The 10,178-nt window shown below is 46.5% G+C and overlaps 1 long non-coding RNA gene across 1 annotated transcript; it reads right to left on the reverse strand.

Annotated features, from left to right (window-relative positions):
* Positions 1 to 8,354: 8,354 nt before the first annotated feature.
* On the reverse strand, positions 8,355 to 9,922 carry LOC113617461 (uncharacterized). The gene is made up of 3 exons (XR_003431662.1): positions 9,704 to 9,922; positions 9,340 to 9,423; positions 8,355 to 8,522 (listed from the first exon to the last, which is right to left on the reverse strand). It is a non-coding gene; the product is annotated as an uncharacterized LOC113617461 (long non-coding RNA).
* Between the last annotated feature and the right edge of the window lie 256 nt (positions 9,923 to 10,178).

Here is a 10,178-nt window from a genome sequence, read left to right on the forward strand (position 1 = left end):
CACACACACACACACACACACACACACACACACACACACACACACACCATGCAATGATCTGCATGGCCACACACACACACACACCATGCAATGATCTGCATGGCCCCAACAGTCCCTTTACATCCGAAAGCCCAGAAGTCACAGTCTCCAAGTAGAGACTCTGCTATCCAATCAAGCAGAGGGGACCTTACTTCTAGAACCCTTCTTGGGGAGAGGGCGCCTCACCCAGTGCACCCGCCCCGCGTCAGCCCAGCAGTGGGGGGACACCTCCGACTTGCAACTAAGGCCCCTGCTGGGATGAATCTCAGGGGCCTTCATCAAAGCAGATGCAGAAAAGGCAGGAAGGCTAAGAACCCCTTATAGCCCCAACCCCAGCAGGAGAGAAAGGCAAGGTGTCACCAGGTACCCCAGGGGTGCTGGGTTCGAGTCTCACGCCGGCTTCTAACCCTCCCCCCACCCCTTCCGTCTCAGACCCAGCAAGTTCGTTCCGTGATTTACACGAGAGCAATGCCCGGGAGCTTCAGTAGGTGGAGCCAGCGCCCAGGGATCCGCCAGTGGGACCTGCAAGTTTCCAACAGGGAGATCGCCCCCTAGCGGTGATAGTGGGTATAACGGCAGCTGCTGGTTCCTCCACCAGGCACTGCAAAGACTCCACCAGCACCCACCCCTTTTCTGGCTCCTGCATCATCCTCTTTGCTCCAGGCCCCATTCTGTTTAGACAGAGAAATGGGAGGAAATAAGGGGTTTGAGTATGAGAGGAAAAATGCAAAGGAACTCAGTTTTAGGAACACCGCCGCATAGGAATGTTATTCTTTTCAACGAAAAAAGTACAAAAGCAGAGTTCCTAGAAGAAAAATATGCATTCTTTCCACTGCATAAAAAGAAACCCTGGTTACTGGATAATTCTCAGTAAATATCAGAGAAATGTTCAACTTTTTTCAAGGCTGACCACATAAGCCCACTTCTGAACAGTTTATTTGGTGGGCTTTGAATCCTAAAATATTCACTCTCTTCAGATAATTTTAACAATGTAGGCTGGTATAGAAAGTAGAACAAAATCTTATTAAAAAATGACTCACAAAACACCCTGACATACACTAGGGGCAAATTTACCCTGAAATATGACAACCACACGTAGTGATGAACAAGTTATTATGTGGGTGTTTTCTGGTTCCCCGGGGCCAGATTAAAGAGGGTTCCTTTCAGTGGAGGAACTGACTGAACATGCGTGTCACTGAAATAATTATTTGGAGGTGGAGATGAATTTTTACAAGCACTGGCTGTTATTCAAATGACTTAAAGTTAGATCTACAATTAGTCTGTGAAAGCCACAAAGGCAGGCCCCTCTTCACCACCTCCCAGCCCCTCGGATGGTGTTTTGGTCCAGAATGGGGACTCCCTGAATGAACAGCGTGCTATTAACAGTGCTAACTGTGTTACTGAGAGGCCACAACCCAGAGATGGGACTTTCCAGCTGTTGGCATCTGGGTTTTAATGCTTCCAAGATAGGGAGCTATTAGAAGTTTTCTATCTTTCATGTGGCATGAGTTTTCCATGCTTATCAGGAATAGATTTTGGTTCCTAAAGGTAGCAGGTTATGTACCTTAGCTGAGCCTGGTGACCTACAAACATATCCTGGAACTGACACAATGCAGGGTGAAGAAATGGGAGTTCTAGAAGGTTCCTTTCCTCTAGCTCAAATAAACAGCTGCTTTCCAGGTGCAATAAACATCCCAACCATATTGACACAATACTAAGTGGCCCCCATAAAACATGGCTCAGGGCACTGCCAGCTGAGTCTTGGCATCAGATCTGAGCCATTCCCTGCAGTCAGGAGAAGCCCCTGAGTGCAAAGAGAAGGCGGTATTAGTTTTACCAGATACCCCTTAGGGTGGCTCAGGCCACAGCATCTGAGGGCTTCACCGTGTCACTGATTCACTGATTATGCTTCCACCTGGTAGGAATTAAAGTTCTAATCCTAAAATCCAAACAAGAATATCCAGCCTCATCTCTTGTCATCTCCTCACGTTCTGCACAGGAAGCTCTGAACTTTCAAAGCAAGTACATCTGGAGTAGGCAGACCCAATGCTAACCTCACACTAACTTCAAGTCTGAAATTACCCTGCCACTTCTAAAGTATGCAGGCGTCCATTTCAAAGTGCTAGTGTCCGCTGCAAAGCTCATCTCCAGCCTCAAAGAGAAGGGAGAATGCAGTGAATTGAAATAAAATGAAAAACTACTTGCTGTTCCCAATGGAAATTCTTCAAATCTTTACATACACAAAACAAATATTCTTCTTGCGAATTAAAAAGGCCCAACCAATTAGGAAAAAATTATTTGGAGTAGAGATAGAGAAGTCTTTTTCTGCTCATACAAAGTACTGGCAAACTCTCAAACAGACTCCAAGGATCTCCTTTTAAATAGAACCAGAAGACTTCATTCACTCCCCTTTGTTCTCCAGTCCCATCAGATTCTAGAACGCCCCTGTTCTGTTGTGGTCAGTGGCTTTACGCTTGCACCAGCCAACTCCTGGAGAGACAGGAGTTTGGGGTACCAGGTCACCAAGACAATGCAAGTGAGCAATTTATCCATTTTCCGATGGAATTTTTTTCCAACTAAATTCAATGCCACTCAACCAGCTGAAATCAGTTACTTTCATAGACTTAGGTCATGCTTAAATTGTTCAAAAACCAAAGAAGAAAAGAATGATCCTTTTAACATGAACGTTCTTTGGGAGCATAGCTCTCTCCTCTGCCATCAGAGGTCAGGGGCACATAGGAAGCCTGGTCCCAGTTTCTCAAGCATCCGTGGAGACCCCAGCCTAGAAAGGTCTCTCTCTGTGTGTCAGGCCAGCCCTGGGTCTGAATGAAGCCCAGGGCACAGCCCTGTGAGCAGAAAGGCCCCTGGCTGGGCTTAGAGGAGGTCAGCGTAGCTCAGAGAAAAGGGAAGCTTGTGGGGGTGTCTAGAGGGCTGGGGTCGGAATGCCAGGAGGTAGTGGCCTGGAGAAACCCTGTGTTTCGAAAGCAAAGAGCTAGGGCTTCCCTGGTGGCGCAGTGGTTGAGAGTCCGCCTGCCGATGCAGGGGACGCGGGTTCGTGCCCCGGTCCAGGAAGATTCCACATGCTGTGGAGCGGCTGGGCCCATGAGCCATGGCTGCTGAGCCTGCACATCCGGAGCCTGTGCTCCGCAACGGGAGAGGCCACAACAGTGAGGGGCCCGCGTACCGAAAAAAAAAAAAAAAGCAAAGAGCTAGGAGATAGAAAGTTATTGGCAATGGACATTTTATCTCTATGAAACACAGCCCGGGCAGCCCAAAAGGTAGAAGGGAAGGACTAGAGGTCAAAGAATTTGAGACTCCACGCATCACCCACATTCCTGTATCTCACACATGACTCACGAGTCACACCTGGATCTGAGGGCTAGCCTAACTCATCCATAAGGAGGATCAGTCACCTCACAAATTACCCCAGTGAGTACAAAGGACAGAACTGCTACCCTGGAGGAGCATCTAAAGGATGCTCAGTATAGTCACTTGGGAAAAAAATTCACATATTGCTTCTTCATGCTACATTAATTCCGATAATGGGACTCTGCGGGTGGGGGACCTGGTGGACCTAAAAGGGTGACAAGATGTTTGTCATTGAGCACATCGTATCCTCCCTACATGAACCGAGATGCCCGGCATTCACACGCAAAGAAAGCCGATGAAGAAAAGGGAGAACAGAAAGAAAGGGATTGGAATGGTGACCCAATATGACCCCATTTACACAGGTAACCCTTCTTTTTCTACCATAGTAATATGTCCTTCTTCAGAAGTACACTGAACAAACTGTATTTGTTATAGAATAGGAAAGCATGATTGGTAGGTCTATTCATAGATTTAATTTAAAACAGTTTCCTAACAACATCAAAAAATATAAACTTAAAGTACTTGAACCATGTCTGCTGCTGGAAAGTGGTAAACGAATGCATGCTTGAAGGTGAACCTGGTCTCTAAGGTCTTCAGTTGAGAGTTTCTAACTAAAGGGTATATCTGCTTGCTTCAAAAAATACTTATGTCTGTTGTTCTTGATACAAAAGTCTACACTATCTTTAATAAATAAATAATAGAGTGTTTCTTAAAAGTATGAAATGTAAACTTTGTTGCCTTTTCTGACACACACATTTTAAAAATCGCTTGAACAATGACAGGGCTCTTATGGGAAAGGATGACACGACATATTCAGTTCCCAGCAAAGTGGGTAGTTCACTCTGCCACTAGGTTGATGCTATCTTCAAAAAGTGTTTCTACAACCCTAATTAAATTCTAAGGACCTGCAATCAAAGAGAACGCCACCTCACACAGGAAAGCTAGATTCAAGGACCGAGAGAACGCGCAAAGAACATTAGATGAAAACCACGAACCGGGATTATGAGAACATTATCATGCAAACAAAATACGGCCCACGCTTTTCATTAGCGAATCAAGTTCTTACGTGGTTAAGCAGCCTATCTCCTGGCATTTAAGGAGAGAAACTCAAAGAGCACAAGCCAGACTTGGCACGTGTTCACACACTCCTGACTGTCAACGCGCCATGTATTTTTCCGTTACTGAGAGGTTGCTTGTGTTACAGCAGGGTTTGGGAAGGAGTCTCAGGTCTTCTTCCCTGGAACTGAGGGGCTTCCATGCTTCTCGGGTCTCTCCCCCACCACGTAATAGATTTCCTCCACAGATTGTCACTTCTCCTTCTCACACCTTGGGGATGCCTTTGCGGGGAACGTACCAAAGACATCTGCAGAAATTTCCCATGATAATCAGGCAGGAGTAGGCTCAGATCTGGTCACCAACAACTACTCTTGTGAAACATCACAGGACCTCCAAGCCAAGAGAGCATTTTCCAACCAGGCTGGCAACCAGGACCCCATAATGTCGGAAATTAGCCTTTCAGGTGACCTGCAGTGATCTAATCCAGCAGAGTATAACTTGGTAGGTAACAACCTTCCTTAACCACCTTCCAAGCGTGCTGGAAATCAGAATCAGATCACCTGATAGTAGCCAGTGATAGTTTTCATTGACGTCTAGCAATAAAAGACCTGGAGGAGACTGGAAATGCTCTAACAGCACAACTGCTGGAATCTTCCATGGACCAGCTCTTCAAAGAGCTAGACCAGTGTCTGATCAGGCGACCGTCTCCCGAGTGATCAGATGCAGGGGAGCATTTCAAATAAGGTCCCAGTGGGAGAATGAGATTCTGAAGCAATAACAAGATCATCATGATTATTTCTAAACACACCAAGGACTCAGGCATCATAGGTCAGGGGGCCTACCTGGAGGCTGGTGGAGGTAAGAAACAGGAGGATTACATGAGTTCTCCAAAAATACAGACATGGCATTTATAAATCTATTTTACAGTAACCAGACCCAAGCCTCAGGCCCAGGGATGGGTCAGACTCCCAACCGAACGTAGCTAGGGGCGATGGGATTTCAAAGACCCTGGAAGCCATGATGAGTCCTGCAGTGAAAACAAAGGAAAACACAGTTTCGCTTCACAAAATGGGAAATTGTTTAGGGGGCAGGATTGTCAAGAAGTATTCCCAGAAGCTTTGAGGGTCCTGTCTTTGCTGTCCTGTGGCCCTGTGGCTGAACGCCAAACAGTGGTCCTCGAAAAGCAACACCATTTCCAGACAGCATCCGCTGCCTCAGGCTGGAACGCTGCCAAGCACACCCTGGGCCGGCTCCCTAGGGCTCATCAAACAACTGCAGGTCCAAGCGGACCACGATCTCTCCCGTGGGAACTTCATGCAGCAGGAGACACTTTGTAACTGGACCCTTGGAACCCTGGTCCTTCTTGATGTCAGCCACGCGGATCTCCGTCCGACCCAAAAAATCTGAAAGGAGAAACACACAGACCCTCCTCAGAGAGGATGCCTTCTCTTCAAGGCAGGTACTTGGCATATGGGGAATGTCCCAGCAAATTGTTATACTCTTCCTTCTTCCAAAAGGGAGTTAGGTCAGTTTCCGAGAATCCAGGGACTACAATGACAGCATAATTTTTATTTTCTTAATTTTTTTAAATAAATTTATTTATTTTATTTATTTATTTTTGACCCCATTGGGTCTTTGTTGCTGCGCGCGGGCCCTTTCCAGTTGCGGCGAGCGGGGGCTACTCCTCGTTGCAGTGCAGGGTCTTCTCATTGCAGTGGCTTCTTTTGTAGCAGAGCACGGGCTCTAGGCACACGGGCTTCAGTAGTTGTGGCATGCAAGCTCGGTAGTTGTGGCTCGGGGGCTCTAGAGCACAGGCTCAGTAGTTGTGGCACACGGGCTTAGATGCTCCACGGCATGTGGGATCTTCCCGGACCAGGGCTTGAACCCTTGTCCCCTGCATTGGCAGGCGGATTCTTAACCACTGCACCACCAGGGAAGCCCAGCATAATTTTTAAATGAATTGAAAACAAAAAGGTACCAGGATGGGGATGAAGGAGAGCCCAGAAGGAGCTCAAAACACAGACTTTCCTCACACTTGAGGACCCCCAAAGGGCTATGAGCTTCCTGGGAGGCAATGCAGAACCAGATGTCCTATCAGCTGCACAATTTGCAACTTACATGAAATTTAAAGAAATTGCCCAGAAGAAAGTCAGCTATTTCTGAGACAAAAATTGGACAGTAGTTTCTCCCAGGGGTTGACCCAGGAACGTGCTTCGCGATGTTACACTCCTTTTGGAAAAGTCAAGGATGGTGAACAAGGGCTGGTCCTTATAATGCACCACTGTAAGTGCCAGAGAGCAAACTTGAGGGGGTGGGGAGGAGGTGACAGCACGGGAGCTGCGTGCTTCCAGCCATGCTCCCAGGACTATCTCAACACCACTTTTTATCAAATATTGAGTCAGTATGAGAATGGACGTGAGCGTGTTTGAAACAATTTTTGACGCTGTGCAAATGCACACGGGTGTTAAACGGGCCTCCAGACCATTAACTCCTTCATTTTTTCATTCAACGATTAGTTTTTGGAATATACTATGATCCAGGAACACTTGTACAGGAAACAGCTTTTCTTTCAACGGTTAAAACCTGGGAATTTTTTCTGGTGGAAGATACCGGTTTATTTTTCCCCTTGTGCATTTCATGGAAATGATCTTTGAAGTAAGAACAATACTAGGATTTGCAATTTAAACTCTAGTGGAGCTGCCATTGTGTTGTGGTATTTCACTACTAAAATAAATCCAACCTCAAGCCTTTATTTATCAGAATAAACACTGCCAATGAGGGACTTCCCTGGTAGCTCAGTGGTTGAGAATCCACCTGCCAATGCAGGGGACACGGGTTCAATCCCTGCTCCGGGAAGGTCCCACCTGCCGCGGAGCAACTAAGCCTGTGTACAACAAGTATTGAGCCTGCGCTCTAGAGCCCGTAAGCCACAACTAGCGAGCACGCTCGCTGCAACTAGAGAAAGCATGTGCGCAGCATGGAAGACCCAATGCAGCCAAAAATAAATAAATAAAATAAATTTAAAACAAAATTGCCATTGAAACACAGTGCTTCAGAGCCCAGACTTATGAGTCAGATCGGTCTGGTCATGTTCTAACATCTAGCCAGCTATGTGACCATCTCTGGGCAACAATTAATAGTAACTAACTCACAATGAGATAATTCATATAAAAGTACGAAAAGACAAAAGCCACGTGGAGCAATTTAAGCCTTGCACAGATCATGCCTGCACTGGACCCTCACTCCTAGCACTTAATTTTACTCCTTTGAATATAATTAGGTTGAGACCGCAATCTTTAAACTTACTCTCTTATTTTTGTTGCGTTGAGGAAGGGAGAGAGAAGTTTCTCAGAATCATTGCCAGTCCCATTTTTTTTTCCAGGCTCAAGCAGAAACAGAAAGTTGGTTGAAGGGATGATGCATCCAACATGATCCCATCCCTTTAATTAACCAGAAATGTCACCCAAAGGGCACTGATTGATTCTGCCACGTTTTTTGTGGGCTAATGTTCTTCTTGCTCTACTGGCTAATTTTATGAATTTTCACCATAGCTTTTAGCCAAGGACTAAAGAATTGGGTGGAGGCTTTGTGGTATAGCTCTCTCTGCATTTACTTGCTTTGGGGAAACACGGGACCATGGTCTTTGTCTAGGGCAGCTGGACCACTCTAGACCAAGCATGCTTTGTCCACCTTCTCTGATACAACCTGGCATCAGTGAAGGCCTCTTTCCAAGGGATGCTGAGTCTTGTCTAATGCCAGCCTCATCTCTCTGGCAGGAAGCCCAAGAAATTCTGGGCACCAAGTTCCCAGGTAGAAAATATTTATCCATGAAAGCCAAGTGACAGCGAAAGGGGAAGGGTACCTCGGGGCTGCTTTTTACTCACCGTCTGGAGAGAACTGGTCCCTCTCGAACACGGTGATGCAGAGGACCTCCTGCTCCAGGTCTTTGATGAAGAACTGGCAGTTGGAATTCCACTTGGGATTCAGAGTGTCCTGGATTGTCTTGGTGATGTGACACTGGGAGCCCATGGTCACCTCGCAGTATGGGTTACTCTTTCCTAGAGGGAACAGAGTCTGCTTGACTCCCGCCTGCCGCACAGCTCTTCTGGGTGAGCGTGGCGGGGTCACAGTCATGTGGCAGCTGTTCCCGCTACACCCCTCATTTTGATCTCACTCCAATGCCACACTGAATAAGCTGCATAAAATGGAGAATCCAGGCGGAAACTCACACAATCCAGCATCACACTTAAAGTATACTACTTAAATATTCATAATACTTAAATAATTACATTAGTGGGCTTCAAAACTAAGCCTTTCCTGTCTCCTCACTTTAGTCCTAGATTGTGTCAAAACCACAGTCATCCCTCAGTATCCACGGGGACTGGTTCCAGAACCCTCCACAAATACCCAAATGCTCGGATACTCAAGTCCCTTAGATAAAATGGTATAGTCTTTGCTACCCACGTCCTCCCATATACTTTAAATCACCTCTAGATTACATGTAATAACCTAATACAATGTAACTGCTGTGTAAAGCGTTGCCAGTGTGTGGCAAGTTCAAGTTTTGCTTTTTGGAAATTTTTCAAATTTTCTTCGAATATTTTCGATCAGCAGTTGGTTGAATCCGCAGGCGCAGAACCTGCAGATACAGAGGGGTTGACTGTATTGTGAAAGGGCAGCCACTCAGATCTTTCTCGAAAGCAAAACGGGAAAAGAATTAAAAAAAATTTTTTTTTAACAAGTGCTACAAAAACCAGGTCTGGAAGGAAATTGAGGATTATGGAAACAGCACATTTGTTTTAAAGCCAGGTGGAGGGGATGCAGAAAAGGCTTCCACCACTAATATGTGATAGAGGGGGCCTCTTGGGTCCTTACCGTGTGACCGACAGGGTTTCAGTTCAATGCCCTCAACCACGTTCACCATCAACCTTCCAATGCCTGTGGCCCTTTGGGAACGGACTATGACGGCAAGAGAAACAACACAGAATGCTCCCGTTTAGGATTTGCTGCCTTTCTGGTTTGCCTCATGATCTGTCTTATGCTCCCCTGCAAGAACAATTCCCCACCCCTACTCCACCTTGAATTCTCGCTTCCTTGATCCTGGAATCTGCCCTCTACCCCTCACCCTGCATCCCGCTCTCCCTCTTCCGCCTGCCTGCCCCCTCAGGCTCTCCCCTACCCCCGGGCCCATCTTCCAGCTCTAAGGGTTCTAGGCACAACCAAATGGCTCTGTATTTACCCAGGTACGCCTTCTCCCGCTTCTTCTTCTCCGTCTCTATGTAGAGTTCAGAAGCAGCTTTGATTTTCTGCACCCAGGCGGTCCTTGGAAAGGGAGAGACAGAACGGTGCCAAACAGAACTCAGGCTTCAGGTCTGTACAAATTCAGTTTCTAGGACTCTGCCTTGCTCGTTTGATTTTTACAACAAAGGCTCAGCAAAGAAAGTCTGGTTTTATGTCACATGGTGCTAATCATGATTTCTACCATGCACAACGAAGGCACGAGTGACATTTTTACTGATGTACTCAAGACCTGAGTTTGCGGCCCCATGGAAGAAAATCTATGATGATAAATGCTGCCCTGGAGGAGATGTTGGCAACAACACCTCTTCCTTCCTTCTTGAAAAGCATCACATATTTGCCTAATCCAATAAGGCCAGAAGGATTTCTCTTACTAAACCATCCAAGGAAAGAAACCATTTCCCAGATAAGGAACC

The sequence above is a fragment of the Aethalodelphis obliquidens genome, unplaced genomic scaffold (genome assembly GCF_003676395.1).
Source record: "Aethalodelphis obliquidens isolate GAN/ISIS:26980383/991018 unplaced genomic scaffold, ASM367639v1 scaffold1, whole genome shotgun sequence".
Lineage (NCBI taxonomy): Eukaryota > Metazoa > Chordata > Mammalia > Artiodactyla > Delphinidae > Aethalodelphis > Aethalodelphis obliquidens.